Below are 15943 nucleotides of genomic sequence, written 5' to 3' on the forward strand. Positions count from 1 at the left end.
GAAATAACAAATTGCGCAAACTTACGTCATTTTTATTCATAAATTTTTAAATGCCACGAAACTTTATAATTTTCCTAATACTTACACGTGTGTTTGTGTTCAAAATGAGCTTACTATTAAACATCTAATCTGCATAACTGATGACAACATAGAAAGCATTAAATATTGCTACCTTTACAGCTGTAGAAGAGATTCTTTTTTTAATTTTACAGCCATTACGTTACTGTTGAGTGTGCCGTGACGGCTGCCATTGAAAAACGGATTTAATAGAGCGTTTCTGGTGTTTTTTTTCGTTGAGTGTAAGCTTTGGTAAGTTAACACATTCTTAATATTTCCAAAATTATCTTTATGTTGTGTGCATATTATAACAGTACTCTACTAAAGATCACTTTTGTCAGCAAACAATCTGGATTTTATTTTGATATCCTCATATCTGAGAAGGCCTTAGGAGTATTTAAACGTTTTGTTTGTTAGCCACCCTTTGTGCAAGATATAACTTAGAAATTTACTTACGTTTTGCACCTCAGCATTGTTTCGTTTTTCAACCTCTGAAAATGGAAAAAGAATTTTCGAGACTCGCTTTATTCCATCTCGTTAAGCAATCTCCTACAGGTCAATTGTTGAGAAACTTCAATCTATGTAAATTCTATAGAGTCGCTGATATGACGAAGTGCCCAGACGCTGAGAGAACTTCACTCAGTCGTTCACTCCGGTATTTCAAAACGAATTTTAAAAAGAAATGGATGACTGCAAACAGAAAACAGGAGAGGTTCCTGCAGAAGAATCGTGATTGTTTGGCAATAAACGACCGAGTACTTGTGTTTTCATTCACTGCTGTAGGCCCAGGCCGCCCTCAAAAAGATTTCAGTGAGTCAAGTGAAAGAAGCAAACGCAGGAAAATTGAAGTCCTACGACAATATTCAACTCATGAAGAGCTGACGTTTGCTGCAACTGTGAGTCACATAAGTGCTGGAAACCCTGATGTGGCTGTCATGATTTAAAAAAATAACATAAACTCCAACAAGGGCAACAAAAATAAAACAAAAGCTTTCAACGTCTGAAGAGAAGAAGATAATAAAACATACTCCTGGGGAAGCATTGGCGATTTTAATTAATGAAGAGCTGACAAGGAAGCAATATGAAGTCATCCATAGTGCAAACAAGGCTGTATACCAGTGTTATTCATTAATAAAAAAAAAGCGAAAACACAATGCTATCCTAAAATAAGTAAATTACTGTAACTGAAAAATCAGCAGAAGTAAAGTTGCATGGATTGTTAGATCACACCACATTAAGATTGTGCAAGTATTTAGAAGTGTTGAAGGTCATAGATTTAGAAGAAAATCACAGCTTAGAGTTAATATCAAAATTGGGTTGTGATGGCTCTCGGCAATCATAATTTAAACAAAAATTTCAAAATTTAGGCGACAGTGCTGCTAATATATATCGGAGTTCCTTTGTACCCAATAAGCTGTTTATCAATGTTATTGAAGAAAAGATAACAATGTGACAAAATCCAAACCCTTCCTTCACAAGATTCTGTAGGTCAATGCGCATCCACTTTGCGCATGAAACATCAGACGTTACAAACGAAGAAATAAAATACATACAGGAACAAACAAACATGTTGAACAAAACAGAAGTAGTAATTGATGGAGGACTGCTAAAGATTAAACACACTTTGTTACTGACAGTTGTTGATGGAAGTATCTGCAATGCTGCAACAGACACTACATCAACAATGATGTGCAATGTCTGTGGGCTCACTTCAAAAGATTTCAATAACCTAGATAAAAGCTTACGGGAAAAACGTGATACTTTGAAGTTTGGTTTGTCGAATTTGCACACACACATACGATTATTTGAGACAGTACTTCACTGATAATACAGACTTCCGATTCGGAAGTGGCAAGCAAGAAGTGAAGAAGACGAAAGTATTGTATTAACCACAAAGAAAAATATTCGAAGAAGAATTAGGACTACATGTTGATGTTCCAAAGCCAGGCTTTGGGAATACGTATGACGGAAATACCGCTAGACGCTTCTTTTCAGATCCAGAAACTGCCTCAAAAATTACTGGAGTAGATTTACAACTAATTAAAAAGTTGAAAGTAATATTGGAAGCAGTGACCAGTGGGTTTCACATTGATGAGAGAAAATTCCAAGCATAGGAACATGAAACAGCAAAACTGTATGTCGAACTTTACAGTTGGCACTCCATGACGCCAACAATGCATAAATTTTTTATTCATGGTGCCACTGTAATAAAAGAAACTATAGTACCAATTGGTCAGCTCTCAGAAGAAGGTACTGAAGCTATAAATGAACACTTTCGACTATACCGCAAAAATTACTCTAGAAAGTGCAGTAGAAAATATTGTAATAGATATGTTTTAAACAGGGTACTTCTTATCAGCGATTCTTACATCAGCTGCTCTAGAAAACGGTCAATAAAAAGAAGTAAGCCTTATTGTAACGAGACCTTACAAGTTCGTCCAGACGGTTCTGATGGCTGCTCTCATGATGAACGAGAAGAGAGAGATGAACAAGAAGAATCTGAAGAAGACGACAGAGACTTTAGTTCTGAAGAATCAGACTAAAATTATTGATACAAATGTGTGTATATATCAAACGAATGAAGTTGTACATATTTATGTCTTAACTGCATTTTATTTGAAAGTATATATAAATCCATCACCATTTCCTCTGTAAAAAAGTGTTAACGCAAATTTACAACTTACATTTAGTTTTTAAAAAAAAATTAATAAATGCAAATAAGTAAATACGTACATTTACGTATATTTAAAGTAAAACAGGCCGATTTACTATTAAAATTATGATAAAAGTCAACACCAGTGATTTAAACTTTAAAAAAGTACTGAAAGAATTTTGGCCAGAATTTCGATACAAATACTCCACTGTGCGTCGTCCTCCCGAAAGCGAGTCTAGTGTGCTAACCACTCGTTTGGCGTTTGCGTCGAGTTGTCAGTGGGAAGCGACAAGTAACACTGCGTGAAATAACCGCAGAAATCAATGTGGGGCGTACGGCGAACACATCCGTTAGGACAGTGCGGGGGAAATTTGGTGTTAATGTGCTATGGCAGCCGACGACCGACGCGAGTGCCTATACTAACAGCACGACATCGCTTGTAGTGCCGCTCATGGGCTGGTGACCATATCGGTTGGAGACTAGACGAGTGCAAAACAGTAGTCTGGTTAGATTAATCCCGATTTCAGCTGGTAAGGGCTGATGGTAGGGTTCGGGTGTGGCGCAGTCCCCACATAGCCGAGGACCCACATTGTCGATAAGCCACTGTGCAAGCGGATGGTGGCTCCATAAAGTTGTGAGGTGTGGTTACATGGAATGGACTGAGTCCTCTGGTCCAACTGAACCGATCATTCACTAGATATAGTTCGGCTACCTGGAGACCATTTGCACCCATTCATGGATTTCATATTCCCAAACTACGATTGAATTTTTATGGATGACAATGAGTCATGTCACCGGGCTACAATTGTTCGCAACTCTTTTGGAAAATAATCTGGACAGTTTGAGTGAATGAGTTGTCTACCCAGATCGCCTGACACGAATCCCATCGAACATTTAAGGGACGTAATCGAGAGGTCAGTTCGTGCACAACACCCTGTATTGGCAACACTTTCGCCAGTATAGAGACAGCATGGCTCAGCATTCCTGCAGGGAAATTCCAACGACTAGCTGAGTCCATGCCACGTCCAGTTCCTGCAGTACACCGGACAAAAGAAGGTCCAACAAGATACTAGGGAGTATCACAACCATGAACAACATTCTTGTTCATTATTAATTGCTAGAGAGATATTCGGTTTGTGAAAGGGTGGAAGGCCTTTCAAACCACGACACACGAATGTTAATACTAAAAGAAATTCGTACGTACACAAATGCTAAACATAACCTCAAACTATTTAGAAAAGTGAACCCAGCGGCAACAGCGACTTTTTCGAACATTAAAGAACAGTAGTGGCAGGACGTTTGTTGTGCTGATAACACAGGCGACAGATACATACAGTGGTTTCTTCAATACAGTTATCTGCTCTTCTAAAGTTGCTTTCCATTAGAACGCCCAGAAAAGGGTACTAGCACTAATAGGCAACGTAGGTGACTGACTAATGAGATAAGGATTTTATGTCAACGAAGTGGAAGTTATATCATGTTAGAAACAGTCACAATCGAGCTGCAGTAGCCGATTACATATCTTAAAAATTTTATTATGAAAGCAAAAAGCATGTGATATGCAAAAGAATAGCTAATTCTCAGGACAAAATTAAAACCATATGCTCAGTACTGAAGAAAGAGTCTGGTCATCAGCACAAAGTCGAGCATATAAAGTTATTATGTAGTATAAAATCTGATAAGTCTGATATAGCTACCTATTACACAATCACTTTCTCCATAAAGCAGGTGAATTTAAAAAGAAACTTCGTTTCTAAATAGAAGCACAAACTCTCTTAAAAAAGGTTTTGCAAGACTGCTCTCTCACGTAAGCCTCCGTGATAGTGACAAGGGGTAGACTGAGCTAATAATCAAATAGCTGGAGACTAAGGGGTTTCATGGAGTTGATGGGGTATGTAGCAGAATACTAAACCACTGTGCTGCATATGTCAGCCGAGTGTTTAGCCATGTTTGTAATTTTTTCTTCAGCGGTGATCAGTTTCCTGGATGATTAAAGTACTCAGCAGTGAAACCACTTTATAAGAAAGGAGAAAGGGGTAATGTAGATAAGTTTAGACCTATTTATGTGCCATTGGAGTTTGCTAACGGTTACTGTTCATTTCAGTTCACAAATCTGCTGTCAAACGATCAGGTTGATCTTAGAAGTTTTTAACAACTGAAAATGCTGTATTCTCTTTTCCAAATGCCACCCAGCCACTGTAATGACATGGAGTCTGACTGGTGGCCGGTTATGTAACCGGGGGGAGAGGGGGAGGCAAGGTGGCTGGGCGGGGGGGGGGGGAGAGGAGCCTCAGGGGTCGGTGCTGAGGCCGTTTCTTATGTAAGTAAATGACATGCCTTTCAGTATGACAGATCATTCTGAGATATTTCTGTTCACTGATGACACTAACGTGGTAATGAAGGATGATGAGTGAAATATAGGCAGTGTATCAAATAACACAGATCAATATATAAGTTCATGGTTTGTAGGACAAAACTTGATGCTAAATCGCAATAAGATTCAGATTTTAGAGTTGCTAGCACACAATTCAAGTGAAACTGACATTTTTATTACGCAGGATGGGCATATGACTAGCGAGTCTGAACAGTCCAAATTCCTAGGTGTTCGAGTGGTTAGTAAGCTGTCATAGAAAGCCCACGTTCAGGTTCTTGCTTGAAAACTTAATGCTGCTATATTTGTCATTAGAACAATGTCTGCAGTAAGTGATAGTCCGACACAGAAATTAGTCTAATTTGTTTATTTTCATTCGCTTATGACATACGGTATTATATTCTGGGGTACCAATTCTCTTTCTGAAGGGTATTTTTGGCTGTGGAACGGCCAGTTCGAGTAAAATGTGATATACTTTCGCCGACCTCTTGTCGAGTCCTGTTAGAGGGTCTTGGAATTCTGACATTGGTCTCTCGATTTTTTCTTTAATGTCGTTTGCTGTAAAGAATACGAGCTTATTCCCGGGAAGTAGCAGCTCTCTCTTAATTCATACTAGGTGGAAGACCTCCTTGTCTCTTGGGCCGAAAGACGTGCACCATTCTGGTGATCGATTGTAAATAAGCTGGCATGAAGAATTTTCTCATGGCTCACTCTTTTTATTCTGTCGGAGAGTTCGGGGAGTTACTGGATCATTCTAGTTTTTACTCGGCAACTTGTCATTTGCATACGATTCATGTAAATGTTATCTGTTATCACCGTTTTTCATGTTAATTTAATGTGCTGTCTCTTTCCATGGCGCTGGAGAGTTGCTCCTCGGTATGGTCCATACGTACCGGGGGCGCGCGGAGCGCGTCGCACGCCCCTGCGGGGCCGCCCGCATTGCCAGCCGCGCCGCCCCCGCCCGTCGGCCCACACGCTATTCGTTCGTTTCTTTAGTCAGTCGACTCGACTGAATCGAGTTATCGAGTAGTTGTACCTTCCTAAGTAGCACGCGCGTCTGCGTAATCCTGTTTCATACGTTTCTGTCTGGCACATAGATAGCTAACCCCTACGAGGAAAGTCGCGGCCATTCTAGTGATCTATATACGTTATTCTGTCTGGCATTAGTCCGAGAAAAGTCGTGAATATTCTTCTCTTTTATTGAACAGAGAACCTTTCATACGTAGCGTTATAAATACGGACTATTCGCCGACTATGAAGCTAGTTTACATTCAGAAGCAGAAATATTAAGACTGAAGAATGAATAAGTAAGAAGTCCTTCTTGTAGCAAGTGCAAGTGTGAAGATTAGTGAAGAGTGAGAGTGATCAGTTGATTGTGAAGTATTAATAATAGTAATTCATAGGAACCGTCGTAAAGTAAATGAATCAGCCTCTGTGTCCGTAATGGGTTAAAGGTACACTGAATTGTGCCAAGATTAAAGTTGTTGGTGATGTGACACGTTACTATAGAAACTGAAATAAAGTACGAGTCTCGTAACAATATTTTTACTAATAAAGTAACAATAGTTTTCCGAGTTAGATATGGGAAACTATTGATGCGTATGTCTCCGTTAATATCTCTAGCGCCCCCTCCTTGTGGTTTTTCTGTGTCCGCCACTGCACGGAACTAAAGGAGTAAAATAAAATAAAAGTAAATAACTTGCTTTGATTACTTTAACATAGCGAAAGATTTGTATAGGCCGATCCGTTTTTCTACTTTCATCCATTTTCCCTCCTGTTTTAATGTTTCATTATTTCTTTCCTTTCTTTTCTTCGAGCACCAGAGAAACTTTATTCTAGGTGGCGTTGCACTGGACGTCATAGCTCATGTAGGCCCCTGTTATTATCGCTGGACATTTTATTCCTAGAGTAAACAACACAAATGGCGACATGGAGCAGTTTACAATAATACAGGGCTCTCTTCATCGCCCCATGCCGTGTCTTAGCAACAGTTTGAGCCGAGTCGAATGGAGAGCAACACGGATGTTCCTGTCCGCATTCAGCAAAACCTTAAAAAATCTTGAAATGCACTAGGAGCACAGGCGGTCTCTGGTGAGTTATCAACCAGCATCTGATTTCTGCCAATTCTTTGCAACCAAAACACAAGCTTCATATCGATTATACCTTTCTGCGGAGGTGTAACATTAATTCGCACATCACGTGTATTTAATGAATATGGAGATGTTCGACACAGCAATTATATTTAGGATAATTTAATTTTGCATATTAGGGGTCCAGACAGTTTATTATTGGTAGTGTAAGGCAGCTTGTGTTGGAGAAATATTAATTTTATAAGTCTGGTAATTAGAGTATGATTGGAATAATAATAATTACAAATGGTCATACGAAGCTGTCAAGCCAAGTGCTTACTGTATTCGCTAGTTTAGATAACGTTCGACGAGTGTAGAACATCGCCATGCTGTTTTGAAACACACGTTTTCCGTGGCCCTATCGTAAAAAATAATATATTTTTATAAGAATTTCTGACTGACTGTAGATGAATTTCAGGCATTAAGTTCTATTTTGATTCAGTTCCAGTTCCCGATTCCAACGGTAAGGTTTGACCAATGACATTCTGTGTGTGTGTGACGCCACGAGTTTACGATGCACAGAATGTTAAGTAGCTTGTTATTAAATGTTATCTGCGGTTAGTAACTGACGTAAATTATGCTGTTTGTTAAAAATATGTCGGGACTTCCAAGGGTATGGTTAGGCAGGAACCTTAAATTGCAGCGAGTGAATCAAGTAATAACAATGTGTATTTATAACTTTGATTCTCACAAATATTTTGTCTACGTTTTTCCGAATATGGCATGATTTCCAAAGTTAGCGGTAGCGCAGGAACCTAGAACTTAGGAGCACGGCTTACACTGCTGCGTGTAAAACGGTCTGCAGCTATATTTATAATCTTGGTTCTCTCAAATATTTGACTGTTTCTTCCGAATGTGTCACGATTTCCAAGGGTGATGTTAGGCGGGAACCCAAGAGGACGGCTGTATTGCTCAAGTCTAGTGTTCCGTTCTATGGTTCGTTATTTATTCTGATTTTTCATTTATAGTATTTATTGTTATTTCTTTTATGATTTTTTTGTTCTTGTCTTTATGTAAGTAATGTCTAGTTGTCGATCCGAAAGTTAATTTTTCCCTTTTCTCCAGCAGCACAGCGAGCGACACGATAAAGTTAAATTCTTAACTAAATAAGCAGTAGCCAGTAAAAATAACTAAAACTAATGGAACGTGGAATCGACAACTAGAGTGATACAAAACATGAAAATTATCAAAGAAAGCTATGTACACGTCTACTGCAACAACAGTAGTACAGAAAGTATCTCCAAAAATAGATATCCTATAACGAACCACTGCACACAGCTACTGCACATTCTTTAAGAATTTTCATGTGTGTTACCGCTCTAATTGTCGATTCCACGTTCCTTTATTATGTCATCTTCATTAGGTGTGGGTTGCTAATTCCTTACGATTTAACTGTGTGATATCGACTCCTGCAAAAACACAGTAAATAGTAAACCTTGGAATCGACAACGAGAATTGATCTATATAGGACAATAATGGTTACCGAATTGATCTATATAGAAAAATAATGGTTACCGATTCCAAGATTTCTTTTATCGCAGTAGCACAGAAAGCTATACCAAAAATAGAAATCCTGTAACAAATAACTGCGCCCGCCTACAACACAAACGCTAAAAATATGAATCTTTGAACTGACAACTAGGCTTGGGCCATATAGCTCAATTTTATTTATCGGATCTAAGATTTGTAATTTTTTGGTGAGTTTTCGTTATTGTGTAGTGTCTTTTATTTTAGGAATTCTGTGTTGCCTTTTCATTATTTCCTTGTGCCTTTTCCTTTTCCTAATGCCCTACTTGTTTCCTGTATGTGTTACTGTTTATTTCATTTTGCGGCTGTTGTTTTAGATCGTAGTTTATCACTGCCCAAAATCCCCACTCTCCTGCGGCAGTCTCCTTTAATTCAATACCTAGCGTTAACAATTATGGCTGTTCCACAGTATTACGAGCTTACTATTCTAGTGGACATTAAAGGTCGTTTGTGGTGCTTTCCCTTAATCGCGTAAGCTATGATGGTAATTGAGGCACACAGAAGCATAAGGGCCTAAACCACAAAGTTTTAAGAAAAATAGATATACGTGAAAATCAAACTGTAGGCAAACCACCGGTCTCGCAGCTCTCACTTGGTTAAAAAGCAAGTCTCACCATCCTGTATCTTCAATAAAAATCGTATACCCACTTTGTTACGAAATTTTAATTAATATTTAGGATTAAAATTATAACTGTTCAATCTCAAAATTTTCATGTAAAGGATAGTGGCAATAGCGTCTTTTTGAATGTAGTGTAGTTTGTAATTAACGTAAAACTAGAATCAATACATAAATAACACTTACTAAATGCACCACACGCACATTTATGACCTATCCCAACACTTCACGCTCGTCATTATCATCATTTTCATTAAGCACATTCTCTCGCTTGATGTTCAGATAAGATTATCTGTTAAGCATGATGTCTGGTAGTTTTGTTGAGTCTATGTGTTTCAAGTTTGACTTAAAAATTTTTTAAGTCTTTTTGTTTCGAGTTTGGTATTTGCCTTCTACCTATGAATTTGGAATCTAGATTTTGCAAGGCTTCTACAAACTGTGTGGAAATAACAAATTGTGATTTCCCTCGATGTGACTAGAAGAAAATGGTGGCCTACCACACTTCCAATGAAGACTACGTTGCTTTAAACAACAGTTCATGGGAATCTTTTAAAAACAAATCCTCAGCGTTCATTTTACAAATCGGAATGCTGAAACCATGGAACGCGAGATTATGGTGGCTGAGGAGGGGGGGGGGGGGGCTGATGGGCGGGGGCATTTCATTCAAGAGCTTCCAGATTTTGTGAAGAAGTGGGCGTCAATGTAGCCGGTGACCGTTAGCTGCAGCGATGAAAATGTGTGCTTTTGACCCTTGCGGAAGTGAATGTCAGAGAAATCTGGGCGAAAGCTTTTCGCAAATGTTCATATATACAGTTTAGCGGTAAAGCACCAATAAAGCTGGTTCACCCCAAGTGCGTATTGTCTTACGGTATCTATGGAGGTAAAAAAAGAACGGAGATGGCGCTATAGACTTATTCTGTACGTTGTTTTGAATCTGTAGTGGGTGTGGCCTACCGCCCTCTTAAAAAGCCAAAAAAAAAAAAATAGCAGACCACTGTTTACGCTTGCTTCTTACTCATTATTTCTGTTGTGTGCACGAAACAGCTGTTTCAAATACTAAAAATTACGTTGCTTATGTGAGTAACAAAGTTTCTGGAAGGCAATTTCGAACGTTTTTCTGTCTCTGAATGCGTATTTGTTCTAGTTATACGACACAGTTCTCCTCGTAAACATAAATTGTTTTGTGTTGATATATTTCGAAAACCCAAGTAGATAACGATGTACTGTGAACCACTTTTACTGTATTTTTTGTCGATAGTAAATGAAGCTGGAGTTCCGAAACCAATACTTGTTGCTACTGCTTCTTGTTCGTTACATTTTCAGCTTTCACCTCGTATGCACAACATTTTTAATGTTCACGTTTGCAAAAAACTTACCTACATGTTTTTTGTTAGCTCATAAAAATGTTCGATGAAGAAAGAAGCGTCTTGTACATGTCAACAGAGTGAACGATTACTGAAATGTCAAAGAAACAGAACTGTCTAGAGGTATACCTCCACGCGGAATAGTGTTCTTGTTTTGTTGGAATGTCAGTGCATTAGTCTTACTGTAATTTACACCTCTTCTCACTTTGAAATCTTACCTATGATGCGACATTCAGTATGTGGTCAGTAATAGCAATTTTAAGGAGAAAAAAGCTATAATTTTTTGAGACACGTTCCAGCATTGTGCAATGTTATAAATATGATTAAGGGAATGGCCTCAAGCGCTGAGACCCCATAAAATCGATAGGTTGCTTTGATATCTATGTAGGCAATTTTGTAACTACAGATAACCTAACCTGCGTATCATGTATGCCAAGCTTTCCAGCAGTAGCCTCCTTGCTCGTTTTCTCGTAATATTTCTCACCAGGGATAGCCACACGTATCACAATTGGAATGTACTTCTACTTTGATCATCTGTATGATTTTACTTTTCAATTTCCTTTTGAGGTTTTTCAAGGATACATAAGGTACATATGCTTTGTGGTATAACAATAGTTAGATTCAAGTTCTCTGTGGGCCTGTCATTTGCATGATAAATCATAATTCTGTGGAACGAGTCACTTCATATTAATATCATTTTTTTGTAAATATGCCTCCATGCTGATAATTTATTAGTTTTTTTGTTTTTAATTAAAGACATATTCTAGGCAGAAATTCAGAGTGTTGTCAAAGAGAAGCGTTGCCCGTTTAGTTTCAAATTTTACTTTTCTGTCTCTCTTGTATTTTATATCACTGGGTAAGTGATCAAGTGATCAAAACTTTTGGTTGCAGCACTGTGAGCCCCTGTTTGTGCTACAGACAACTTTAATGTGGCGTAATGAATGTCATATTTCTCTTCTGGTTTTGTAATTATGTACAGCATTTTTCCTGTTAAAATGCAATTGATTATTTGCAACAAACTTCACAAGGGAATAGCTATACCGTGAAGCGGTTAGATCGCTACTCACATGTCGAGCAGCAGACAGGCACGAAGAAAAGTATAGGCACATCTGTTCGCCCAAAGCCTTCTTCAGAATACAGATTCTTACAGTCACATACACAAAATACACACACCTGACCTCTGTCTCCAGCTGTTAGAGAAAGAATCTTTTTTTCGTGTAATGTATCTGTTGCTCACTTTGCAGTGTTTCTGCCGTGTCAGCAGGTGTCTCTTTGTTGCCAAGTAGTTGAACACTTGTCTGAATAGAAAAGGGCAAGTATCTCCGACACCCAGAGAAAAGACGTTTTTCAGGGACTTTCCAATTTCCAGCATTGTGCTTTCTAAATATCCTTTCTGTACAAAGACAAACGGCTACAACATTATATGATTGTGGAACTAAGCCACCTGTGCTCTTCCTGTGTGTGAGAGAATAGACGGTATAACTGCCAGGCCGGCCGAGGTGGCCGAGCGGTCCTAGGCGCTACAGTCTGGAACCGCGCGACCGCTACGGTCGCAGGTTCGAATCCTGCCTCGGGCATCTTAGGTTAGTTAGGTTTAAGTAGCTCTAAGTTCTAGGGGACTGATGACTTCAGAAGTTAAGTCCCATAGTGCTCAGAGCCATTTGAACCATTTAAATGCCATCACAGCTCGCACTGGAGAATGCTTCCCAAGCGCCGAACAACAAATCCAGCGCACAACAATATGGGCCGCCACTTCACAGAGAAACAGACCAGCTTCAATAACGTCATGATTCTGAGTTACCAAATGGCTTTGCACACCTATTAACTGTGAACGATCTGGAGTGAAAATGTGTTCCTCAGTGCTTAGCCCAGCATATGTCATTATAGGAATTTCCACCAGTGTCAAATAACTGTTTTTCTCAGACTCACGAATTTCATTGTGTACTAATAGCATATTGTAGCAGACATGAGCTGACGTGCAGTTGGGTGGTTGTTCCATCCAGGACGAATACGAATGGCGGTGAAAAACCATTTCTAAATGATCCTCAGAGAACTTGTAATTGAGGCTCAACTAACGTTGCATAAGGGTATAAAACACTTTAAATACTTATAAGAAAACCAACTAATCCTTTCTTCCTGATCGTGTCCACAACTCTTGGATCTGAGGCAATGGACACACTTTTAAGTGCTTCAATGAACTTCTGTGCATCCAACAAAAATCTTTCCACCACTCTCAAATGCCACTTCCATTGATTTTGGATAAGGTTCGTGGAATTCAGCGCATCAAAAAGGCGGTTGAATATGGGAATGACTCTGATTGCAGAAGAATCGTTGAAACCGAGTACCTTCACGCTAAAGCAATACTGCATTGCATCTGCTACGTAATTGCTGAGCAGTTGGCAGCTAACCTCACTTTCATTTTATTGTCGAGGAAATAAGTGTTGCTGCTTATAATGATGTTGCCTAAATGGAGTCCTTCTTTTATCTGCACCTTATGCACTAATTCAAAGAGAGATCATGAAATGATATCACCTGCTCATCCCACAAATGTTTCGTTTCTCCCAAAGCATTCCTAACGAGTTTCAACAAGTGTAGAAACTCTAACACGATTGACACTCCATAACTGATACCTTCAACAAAAATGCTCATTAACTAACAGGCCGCAGAGAATGGCATTTCTGAATTTCTGACGGAAAGCTTTTGATCTAATTGTCACAAAAGCCTCGGTTGTAAAACCAGGCACACCACCCACCCGCTGACATCGTCTCACTAATGTTCTAAGATGTGCCAGGCATCTAACGTACTTATATGCCCTTGGTGAGTAAAAATGTAAAATTAGGACAAATGAACAGAGTTCTGATTTATATGCTTGAGGCACACACTGACAGATAGCCTTTGCAGCTTGTCGTTGCAACAACTCCTTTTTCATTCCAAACTGTGTTTTCCAGAACACTAAGGCCACTTTCATAAACAAGACGTTCTTTCCTCAGTTCATCAATTACTGCGTTCAGCAACGAAATTTTCTTATTTTTCGCTTTGATTTTTGAACGTCTTTAATTATTTTCCTGAGTTTTTCATTTTTTGCTAAAAGAGTGCTATTAACCCTCTCAAAAATTTTCGTATTCACTGACATTTCATTGGGTTTTCTCTCACACTGAGAATCGGTATCAGCGAGCGAAGACACTTCTGTCAGTTCCAGTGGCAGCAGCTACATCGACAATACTTGTAGCAGCCTTCTTTTGCTGCTTTGATGCTGCTGCTGGTGGTGGTGGTGGTCCCTGTGTCTCATTCTAAAGAAAATGACAAAATAGAAATTACTGCACACAAATGTAATTAAAGATGCTGCATGTTATGAATTCAAGAAATGAATCGTATGTAATAAAATATCAATTCTGTATTAATGTACATAGCAACAAAAATAATGTATCAGACACCACCTGAAGAAGACTGAGATTCAAGCAGTTGAAATATCGCGCAGGAAAGATTGCGAATAACCGGTAGAAAACCGATTTATCAATATGACAACAAAAGTAATGTCTGTACCTTGGTAGAAAGCTTTTATATTGTAATTGTGTACAGCTGAATTCAAAATTGATGCTCTGCACTTTCCTTGCCTTTTGTAAGTGAGGAGGAATCGCAGGAAAATTAATGGCACTCCCGAAACTGATGTTAGGTCTGTGTCCTCCTCCTCAAAATGCCGTGAACATATTTTGCTAAATTTGGCTGTTTCCCAGTCTTTCCTTCGCACAGCGCTCAGCCGCTGGCTTTAAGAGACGAAGTGGTATGACATCGAAAGACAGATAACAGAAATAAAACCACTACAATAAACAGCACAACCATAATTCACGTATACAAAAGAAAACATTGCTTGAATTGTGAATGAAATGTGGTGCCTTTACATCTTAGATTACGATCGGATCGATTAGTAAACCCGTAAAGACGCAAGTTGTCATATTTGGTGAAACAACTTCGTCTTCACACAGTCAAACTGCCAAATGCTGTTTGGTATACGACCGTAGAAGTCGACTGATGTTCCCAATGATCAAAACTGTGCACGGCCAATCAGTGACATACGGAGAAGTGTCACTCGATGAACCGTGAAGATATAAATGCGGTGAAGCTAATGTTTTGAGCTGTGTAAGATGGAAGACGTCGGCTTCAAGTTTTTTACTCGATGACAGCTCCCTTGTTTATTTACCTCCGTGCAGATAACGCCTCCATATAGCGTTTCTGAATTACGTATGTCGTTGGTCAAAGACCGTGGGTGGAAACAGAAACAAGTATTTATCCTCTATTTCTGACAGAATACTAATTTGCCCCTCAAGTTATAGGTGTTCACGGAATGAAATGGCTTTTGAAATTTACTTTTCTGCTTACGTATCTTTAATTAAGATGCGTATGCTTCATCGTCTTTGTACCAGTGCTGTTCATACCTTTAATACTAGTTGAGTGCTGACACAGTTTCTTGGCTTCTCTTCTCTGCAGTACCGAATTGGCAGCGATCGCTCGAATTCGAGCTGTTATATGTTTATTCATTCCACAGCAAATTTTGCAACGCAGATGATGCTGTGCGCCATAGGCTTGACGCTATAGCCGTCATTGCTTAATGATGTGTTTCGTTTCGGTGACAGGTAATTTACAGCAGTGAGCCAAATTAATACGCGACCTCCTACGCAGTTGTGTATCGCATGACCTGACACAACAAGCAGTTATGCCGACAACGAGTTCATTAAGAGCTCCCACACACGAGCGATGTCGCGAGCAATTATCGCCTGAAATCGGTCACGCAACACAATACTGATTTACCTAGCAATTTCAACCAATATTTCGAACGTCTCTGTCAGGAAGTCTAGCTATCGAAATTTATCTGTAACGGTTAAGGGGAGCCGGAGGTGCCTATGCTGCCCATGTTAAAATCACTAAGTTTGAGGAACATTTATGAATAAACTACCAAATAGAAAAATTTGAATTTTTTAACATATAGAGTGGTTTAGTATTGCAGTTATGACAGGGGGATTTTGGAGTATCTTTTCTAGTTTCCTTCCAATTATTTTTTTTATTAATGACCCAATTTTTTTTTACAAATTGCTTTATAATTAAACTGAAATGAAACTACTGAACATATTGCCAAATGGCTGTGTTACAATGTAAGTTTGACCAGTAGGAGTGCTGTATAAAAATTTCATCTCTCTAGCTTGAGTGGATTTTGAGAAAATGTTCCTTATA

This window comes from Schistocerca cancellata, chromosome 3 (assembly GCF_023864275.1).
Source record: "Schistocerca cancellata isolate TAMUIC-IGC-003103 chromosome 3, iqSchCanc2.1, whole genome shotgun sequence".
Lineage (NCBI taxonomy): Eukaryota > Metazoa > Arthropoda > Insecta > Orthoptera > Acrididae > Schistocerca > Schistocerca cancellata.